A 9,857-nucleotide genomic window follows, 5' to 3' on the forward strand; every position below is an offset into this window, starting at 1 on the left:
GGCCGGCCCTCCCGTTCAGAAATGAATAACGTCCGCTGACGTGTGCCAGTACATTACGACAAACAACGCGGAGGCAGGCCCGAGCGACACGCTCTGAGCGGTGAGAATAATAGCGAACCACACGGTGGCCGCGTGCGGCATTTGCAGCTTCTTCACTGCAATCTACCGCCCCAGTTAATGCATACCAATGTACAGCTGTGATGGACAGAACGTATTATTCTCCATTGTGGTTCCCGAGGCTGGGAGCCAATAGAAAATAAGTCCTTTCTCTTGGTGTGGGCCTACATTCCCTACCCGTCAATTATCAGTAATGGAAACTTAGATGAACAAAAAGCGTCGCTGAACTCGTTCGCGCAAAATTCAAATAATTTGCGTCATGCGTAACAAGCAGCTAAGGGCATCTCAGCCAGTCGGTTTTGAAAAGAGCTGGGCTTGCCAAAAACGTCCTCCAACTTTATGATGTATCGATCAAGGAAACCATCGTAATTTTGTCTTTTTTAACTTCAATAGAGTTATGAAGAAAACTTAGATTTTGCATATTTTTGCTTGGTATCAAAGGCTGCTGTCATGCTAACACACGGCACAGACGTACGGTACAGTCACAGCACCTGCCTTCAATAGAGTTTGGGTCAACCAACACTCCAGAAATAACTCATGCCAATGAACGAACAGCCAAAGAACGGAAAGGTGCCAGTAAAATCATGGGATGTGGCGAATATGCTTGCCTAAGTAGTTGAAATTAACTTTAAATTGAACCTAATCTAACTAGCTGGCAACTAACTGCACTAGAACGCCGTGCTTGTCGCAAAACTGACCTCAGTGCAGTTTGTTTTCTTCCGTCATAGGCAATCATACTTACTGATGGCGCGCAGTTCTAAGTTGAGTGTGATCACCGCGTTTTGGGCTGACACCACCATGGCCATGGTCTTCCGTTGCTGGTGCGATAAGAAGCATTTCCACCACTAATGTTAGGGTCCAATATCTCTTCACGTATCGATGTTAAACAAAACAGCAGTCATGATGTGCACACGCATGGTCAACAGATTCAATGACATGATGCAAAATGATGCCCCGGTTCACCATTTGGGAAAAAATAAGAAGCCAATGAGTCCAAATGATGTTTTAATTAATATGAAGGACGTACGGCTGATAAGTGGTTTAGAAAGACATTGCCGACGCATCCCGATTTTGGATTTCTGAAATGTGAGTTGTGGACTTGTTGATAACGCATCACCAAGCGATTACCCCCTTGCTTTTCTTATGATGAACTCATCCGCCACATGTAAATCTTTATACAAATTAAGAGGCAGAAAAGCCCGTTCGTAATTTGAGTGTTCACATGGCCAAAAAATGTAAAACGTCATTATCTTTTCGGACCAGGGTGCCAGAGGACGGAGGTACGTGCGGCGATGGGGTGACAAAGCACGGCGAATGTAAAGTCAAGTATTCATAAACGAGTCAGTTTGTCGTTCTACGTCCTGCTGAGGTCTTTGTAGAAACCAAAGCGTAAAGGAATGCATCTGAATGAATGAACTCGTGAGGCTTACGGTCCGAACTACCGCTTGGGAACGAAAAGAAGGAAACTAAATGACCGTCACCTCGCAATATTTCAACACCTTTAAAGGCAAAGCTTAAACTGCCGGTTGTCTATGGTTCCGTAATCATGCCAACGGCTTGGTCACTTTTCGTGCGCTCAATGTGTGCCGCTGTACGTCATCGTCGAGATAGGGCGTCAATAGCATGCCATTGAGAAACTTTAAGCGATGCTGTGTCCTGTCCAGCTCGGACTGTGCAATGAATAAGAGCACGGCGGCGCTAGCGTCCAACAGCGGTGCGGTAGCCGAAGCCGGTGCCCCAGGTGGCGGTCCACTCAACCCCAGCAGCGTCCCATCCTCGAGAGACGCCGCAAGAAGTGCAGCATGCAGGCCCGGCGCTGAGTGTTCGAACGCTGCGACCCGCTCCGCTCCTCTGCCGCCAAAGGCGCCGGTGACGGAAGCCGGGTCGAGCAAGGCCGCACCTGCCACCCGACCCGACCCGGCGCGGTTTGCCCTCAGACCGGATCCAGGAACTATTTACCCAGAGAGATTGGTTCCGCGTCTCCGATGTCATAAATCGCAACGGAGCGGACCAAAAACTGAATTAGCGACGCGCCATCCATCGCGGTGCCGGCGGCTGTTCTCCCGGGAGACCGCGCCGCCGCCAACACCGCCGCCAGGCGGCGATTAGGGCGGTGTTACCCGGCCATCGGCGGCGCCGCCGACACCCACCGTCGTCAGGGGGGATGGTGGCGCGCTGCCCGGCCTCCCCGCCACCACCGTCACCCGCCGTCCGGCAGGGAATGGAGTTGCCAGGCTATCGGCGTTATTATCACGACACTCACTGCCTTCAAGAGGGAGGGAATGCTGACGTTTGCCCACTGTCGACAAGACAGACCGGAACCGTCAGGATCCGGGGGTCGATTAGCCGTCCACAACCGGCGCACAGGCCACAGCCGTCGCAATGCCTCCGGAGGAGCTTAATGCGGCCAAAAAATAGGTCTCATTTCAACAGGTGGATTTGGAAGAGGCTGATCGTGTGTCACGGTTAACTGAATACGCAGATCAGAAAGGCATCAAAGTACAAACAGCAAGGCCTCTATGACGAGAAGTTTTACTTTGCTTGAATGACATATTTTACCCTCATTCTGACAGCGCTGGGTACCAGTATGACCCAAGAATGAATTAAGCTTGTCGATATAAATAAAAATCAGCTTCTAAACAAACAATTTTTTCTCTTTTTTTCTCTGAAAGCGATTATTGATTGGCACGGCGTCTTTGGGACGTAATCTTTCCGTTTGACAGTTTAAAAAACGGCATACGTTAAAAAGTGCATAGACACGGATTGATGTCATTAGAAATACCATTGATCTGAAAATTAAAACCTCACAAAGAGATCTTCCAAAAACCCGATCCCCATAAATCCATGCGGCACGGGTTTGGTGGCAACCCCTTGATGGCGACTCCTCACCCCTATCCATGAGAAGCGAGGGGTAATGTTGAGGGAGCAAATTCCACGTTGGGCTTACGATGAAACAGGAGTTAACTGACAAAATTTCCTTTCTTGACGTTTTTGCGCGTGAAAAAGGCGGTCGCCCACTAGAGCTGCTACTCCTGCGCCCATACTCCAGCAAAGCGCGGGCCGTTAAGGCCGCATGACTCTCAGCGGATATTGCTGGCAAAATGCAGTTTTTTTGCGAGCTTTCAGAATAAAAAAGCTTAAGGATATTATTCTTCAAATAATAAACAGCATTCAAAATGTTTGGATTTGAATATTTGTTTGCATACACTGGTTCAAGTCGCACATTTTTTTAAGGCATGACTCGTCGGCTCATTTGGACGGGCTTACGAAAGGACTAAAAGAAATATTGATTTTAGGATAAATTTTTAGAAATCTGGCTTTCCTAATATGAAAAAGCGGAAACTCGATCGCCATCACGGTTCAGTGTACCAAAAATCTTCTTCATCCGGCCTTGGCATGACATTTTCAGCTGAAGTCCGTAACAACTTATGGACATATAAGCATACATGACATATACCATATAGTAATATAATATACCATTAATAAGTGGAATGCATAGAGCACAAAAATGCAATATGCTATATATAAGCACGCATGTAAAATAGTTTGATATATTCACGCGTGTAAGTCCTCAAGCACAATCGTCTTTCCATTAGTTCGAAGAGAACGCAGCCGGTAAGATCAATAACGTTTCTTAATCTCTCAAGCCAGTTAAAAAAAAGCCGGTGACACCCACACGAGTCCAGAGAGATGTTTTATTGTTTTTGGGTGCGTTCTAACTGAAGAGTTTCTCGACTGAAAACATAGGTTTGTTAACATTACGTGGGTTACTTGGTTGGGTATGTCAGTCACGGCACAAAAAGATGCCTCCTTTGGTAAGGAGCGCACACCGAACATCAGCCATCGAACTTCGCAGGCCTTGGAGACGGACAGGAATCGGACTGCGAAAACGAACAAACATTTTCTGCCATACCCAGCGTGGTGTGCTGGGGCGCCAAAGACACCAGTCTGCTCGCCGTGCCTGCTTTATTGTGCAGTGTAGAGACCTTTCCATCACAGAAATTATTCTATCTTGGGCGTTTGCTAAGCTATACTTGGAGTATCCAGGACCTGCATGAGTCCAATGCGTCACGGAAATAACCTTTAAAGGTGCCTTCCACTTATTAAAGAATTCTCTCATTGTTAAAAGATAAATGGGGAATAATATTCAAGTTAGGAAACTGCCAGCTACTCTTATTGGATATCTTCAGAAAATACACCGACAAACAATAAAAAAGACATCAACAAAATAGCTGAATTCCGTACAAATTTCGCATCCAAGCAAAACCAAGACAGCGAAAATCCTCCCCATCCACATCCCGGTTTCCAGGGGCACGAAAGATCTCACGGAGAGCCAGCCAACAGACGAAATTGCGAGCGGTTATGTGGACGCCAATTGTTCCTGTCAGGCTGAAATATTGGTCCGAACTTATTGCGGTGAACAAAACGTCGGCTGTCTGATCGCAGGGTCCGGGCACACAGGCCCTGGGGCGGTGAGGAACCGCAGTCGGACAGTGTGGAAGGGTATATTGTACGGTCTGCCGGCGTGAGAAGGTACTACGGCGTGACATGGAGAGAAAGTAGTACACCTCTGCAGGGTGAGAATGTTGTACTACGGACCTGACAAGTGAGAGGGTATCGAGCCACGTCACCGTGAAAAACACCGTTTTCTGCCAAGGTGAGAAGGTGCCATGTCCTGACATAGCGGAAAGACATGTACCGCGGCCTGACAGGGCAAACCAGTAGTACGGCATGCCCCTGTAAGTAACAGCCTGGCATGGTGAGAGGGTATCTCACGCTGACAACTGAGAAGGTGCAACACTCTGACCTCTGGTGGGATGGTACCACGTCCTGACGAGGTGAGAACTGAGGAGGTGCCACAGCCAGTTGCAGCGATAGGCACACCACTGCCTACGCCGAGGAGACCGCACAGTGTGACGAGCGAGGGCAAACCTCAGACGGACACAGTACGTAGGTGCGGCGGTGGTATTGCATACGAGCGGGAAACCGCAGGTATTCTTGGCGGTGGATAAATTGTGTTACTAGGCTCGAGCTGTGAATCGCACAGGCTGTTTTAATGTTCATAACATACGAATACAAGAGCGAACGAGAGATGGCACGTGGCTGCATCTGATCTAAGCTTGAAAGCTGTCACAGATAGGAGTCTGTATAGCCTGACAGGGGACAGCTCAGGCGCTGGCGCTTAAACGCGCAGGCCGACAGCCTATCGGCACTCTGCTGGTACTTAAACGCGCAAGCCGACAGCCTGTCGGCACTCTGCGATTTATCCGATATGCCCGCAAAACAAAGAAATTTGGTGGAATTAATTGCTATGGTGGCTGTTTGGTCAAATATTCCAGAGTTGTAAGGAAAGACAGCTTACAGCGGATAAAAAATGCTCCCCATTGTTTTCTGAGACATGCAGTCAATAATATTATCGCAATTATCTCGATCATTAGTCATAAGTTCATAGCATAATGAAGAAGCCTCAAGCTGAGGTGCAGCACTCAAACCACGCCACTTTCTCACGTGTCATCCTCTGCTGGAGGCACCGTTACCGAGACAGATCTTACATTTGGAAGCTATACATTGTTTACCGTTCTGCGATTGTAGTCACCAAATGAGCTCTCCCCCATTGGTGGGTCTGAGCAGTGGCATTACCGAGTCAGTCGCACACAAGGCAGCCTCACATGGCCTCATGGAGGCCCGCGGTGTTGACAGTCACTGAGGATCGCTGCACTACAAATCTCCCCAGAGAATGCCGATTGCACCCATTCGTAGATGTTTGCAGTGCATGTGAGTCCGGTTGCGGTGGACTGCAAGAGATGGCGGGCAGATTACTAACCTGCATCCTGCTGTACGAACGGCTGCGGGTCGTCACAGTTGGTCGAAAGCTTCTGGTAGCCGGACCACCTGAAAGAAATCCTTTCACTGAATCTCTGCCTTTGAAAGAAGTTTTCCACTCAGACGAGACGCTCAAAGACCTTTCATCCGAACAGAGATTGTGTGGTGGTGACAGCCTGAAAGAATAAAAGTGGAGACGATTTTGGGACCGTGTCCGCAATGACACTTTTCTTGTCCCGCCTTAAGGACAGGTTAGCAAAATGTCCGGGTGGGTGGACGACCTAATCGATGCTTTTATCGACAACTGAGCGCCAGAGCGGCACGACATTACGCTATGAAATCAAGCAGGCACGCTGTACATGTGGGTAAGCACTGCTTGAAGTATCCGCAGCAAAACACTCGCCGCACCAGCGAGGCCGAACGGCATTGTTTCCCAGAGTTCGTTCTGGCTAGAAAGCGTCGTCACGCGGGCTTAACGGTCACCAACTCAAGTTATGAAATAAGACATCAGAGAATGACATTCACGGAACATTTCCCGCAGCGCATTTCGCCTGGTTCGAATTTTGTGGAATCACTTACGAAAGCCGACTGTCATCAAGAAATATATCACTGATCTAAGAGGCTTGCAATAAAAAGAGATCAAAGAGAATTGCTTGTTACACAGTCCAATTTTAGCAACACTGAAACACTGAACACCAATCGGCAGAGGATGCTAAGTTTTTTTCCGAAAGTTACGGTGCCCGGGGATCCAAACCAAGCCGCCCGGAGCGCAGAGGGGACCTATCCGGTTGTCAACGCGCCGGGTCAGCAGCGGCGACTGTATTGAACAGCAGCCCCGCACATGTGACCCCATAGATACACGGAGTGCAAACAGAGCCAGAAATATCGTCTCCGCGACCTCTAACAGCCGTGACGCGCGCCGACGCCCCATCTGCCAACGTGCGCCAAATACGCCGCCGTGTCGGGCCCCGACATCCGGAGCGGGTCGGATGACATCGTGACGTCACCGGCAGGCCGAGAGTGGGGCGTGCCGGGCTCATCTCCTGCCATACCCTGGCGTCGCAGGCCGGCCTGCCACCGCCGACCCGCCGACACCGCTTCCTACTCGGTGCCGTCATTAGCGCGAGCCCCCCCGCCGCCGTAATTGTAATGGTCTTGGGCGCGGTAATAGACACCCGTCGGCCAGGTCCGCCGTAAAGACGTGGGCCGCGGCGGCGCGCACGACGGCCGACGCCGTTAAGTAGACACCAGCCGCCGGTAATGGCGTCCCCTTCTGACAGCTGCGCTACGCCGCGCCACCGCCGCCGGTGGCACAGCTGTCGTTCAGCCTTCGTCACAAAATGAGGTGCTTTGCTCAGAGGATCTTCGAACGCGGCCCAGCGCCAGCGCCTGACGGGAAGCTGGTAAATTATGGGGCTCGCCAAGCACGTCAATCGATTTAAACGGGCTGCATATTATGACCCCCGTCGGAACGGACACCGACAGAGTGCAATACAACCATTGTCGATACGGTAAGGAGCAGCAGGGCTAATTAGCAGCATTAGATTACTGCTACTCTGGGAAGCTCTACCGGAGAGCCATACCAGGGTATAAAGGGTTTATTATCGCGCGTTTATCATCGAAGAGTGTTGAATACAAATAATGAATAAGTCCGGCATAAAATAATAAAACAAAGTGCTTCTCTGGACTGGAAATTGCTGTAGTTTTCAAGATGGATGGCTGTAAAGCATGACGGGTGGCGGTGCCTATCATCTGGTAGCTTCATTGAGCTCGGTATCGGTTGATGTTGCCGTTTATGGAGTCGGTGTGAAAACTTTGCCCGCATATTTCATACATGCTTACACAAAATTGCCCATATTTGATCGTTATGAATGTCGCATGTGTGACATGTCGCCATGTGTGTCGCCAGAAATCATTTGTCATCCATGTCATCATTATCATGTGTCGCCAGAAATCACTTGTCATCCTAATTCATGGGTTTTGTGTCATTTTTTCTTTCTGATGCGGAATGATATATCTCGTGCTGGTTTTTCATTCCTTTGAGCGAAAATAGGCGGCGAATCTGGGAAGATAACTCGCAGACCCGAATAGCTTCCGCGGAAGGTGGCTGAAATGTTCTGGGTGATGCGGCACTGCTGCGCTGTGATATCGCAATCCAGACATGCTGCTAGCCGGTGATAGCCAGGGCATTTTACATCGGCGCCTAGACAAAATTGGCACGTTCTTAGACAAAAATGGCACGTTCTTAGACAAAACTGGCATATTCTTAGACGGCACACACTAGCACATTTTTAGGCCAGAAAGTTAAACCTGATGAACTGCCTAAAACGATAAGGCTATGGTTTACTGGACGTTCACTTTTTTGGATGTCCACCACCAGCCATCGCCGCATGTCTTTGGGGCAGCTTCGCATGATACGGCGCATCAAAGCCAATTTCGGCGCTATGTGTGCGTTTTCATGAAAAGATGGCTATTTGTGAAATCAGTGCGAACCGTGTACTAAATGCGAGCTGTATTGTCTCTGTGCTATATCATGTATCCTGGGGAGCGTAGTTTCGCAACATAAGTTGGGATGCTGAGCAAAGGGAAAACATTATGAAAGTTGGGGGAAGCTGAAAGGAAGTTAAGGTTAGAAGTTAACTAAAGAAGTTGAGGTTGGAGCCCCTTCCTCCCCCTGCCCCAAAGTAAATAGCAAAACACACCACTGAGCTATGTAAATATCTCAGAACTCGGTATCTATGCAAAAAGCATTGCACATCATTGCATTTTACATGAGCACATTTATCTACTTCAGACGTTTTCGTAAAGGGTATCTTAAACCAGATGTTAAACTAGATGTTTTCAAAGATGGTTTCGGGTTGGACATCTTTTCTAAGCATGGTTTGCTGGAGCAGAGAATATTACTGTCTGAAGCTCTACATTCACGCCCCACGTTGTAAGTGGCTTATCTACTCCGAGGTATGATCGCCGTCTTTCCATGAAAAAGCGAAGGCGCTTAAGGTCCGAAGATAAGCTGTTTTTTAAACTATTTGCGGTGCTCGGACTCCCAAACCAATGCCAACGATCCCACTGAGCGTTTTGCTCCAGTCATGTCGCTGGCTAGCGTGCTCCATGTCCAGCATCAGAGGTGACAGGCTGATGTTCATTCCAGCATCCACGGCAGCTTCGTAACCTCAGCCGACATGACTTAGCCCCACCGGGGGATGTCCGTCTGACATTAGAGCAAGCGAACCTTTGCAAGCGCGGAACCACTTTAGAGGAGGAATTGCAGCCAGTGGGGTTCACAGAATAAAGATCCGACACCAGATATCTAGCCTCATGGGAGGCTCTTGACACCATTCTACCAACGCGAAGGGAGAATGTAGTCAGGATATCAGCGTGAAGGGTGTGGCATAATTTTTGATGAGGACAAAATAGATATAGCGCAAAGCAATTCAATTTCAAGCCGCATTCTAGAATTTCGTTTTCGTTTCGAAAAACAAGCAGGGGGAGGTGGCCAGTTGCTGTGGAGGTTAGGCATCGTCGTTATCGTGGCGCATAAAAATGGTCTGCTTCAAAAGTGGTGGTCTACTTCCCGCTTTTGAGGGCATATTTACGCTCATGGTGGGATGCTCAGATACTTCTCACATTTTTTATAGCCTTTATGTAGATCTTACCCAGCGTGGAGAGACCTATCTGTGCTTCTTACCCGAGAAAATAAATGAATAGGGTGGCAAATCTGCTCCTCTTGGGACCCATGCAAACTCGCCAGGGCACCGTGAGGCAGACTCCTGAAGTTCAAATCCTCAAGCCTGAAGTTTAATAGTTTTGGTTGATGCAGTCAGCACATCCAGTGGAGTCGGCCGGGGGAGTGGCGCGATAAATAATTCCCCAATCAAAATGTGTTTGCGGGTGTTGTCGGACTTGTCGCCATGCTC

Source organism: Pollicipes pollicipes, unplaced genomic scaffold (assembly GCF_011947565.3).
Source record: "Pollicipes pollicipes isolate AB1234 unplaced genomic scaffold, Ppol_2.1 Scaffold_5724;HRSCAF=6776_pilon_pilon_pilon, whole genome shotgun sequence".
NCBI classification, from domain to species: domain Eukaryota; kingdom Metazoa; phylum Arthropoda; class Thecostraca; order Pollicipedomorpha; family Pollicipedidae; genus Pollicipes; species Pollicipes pollicipes.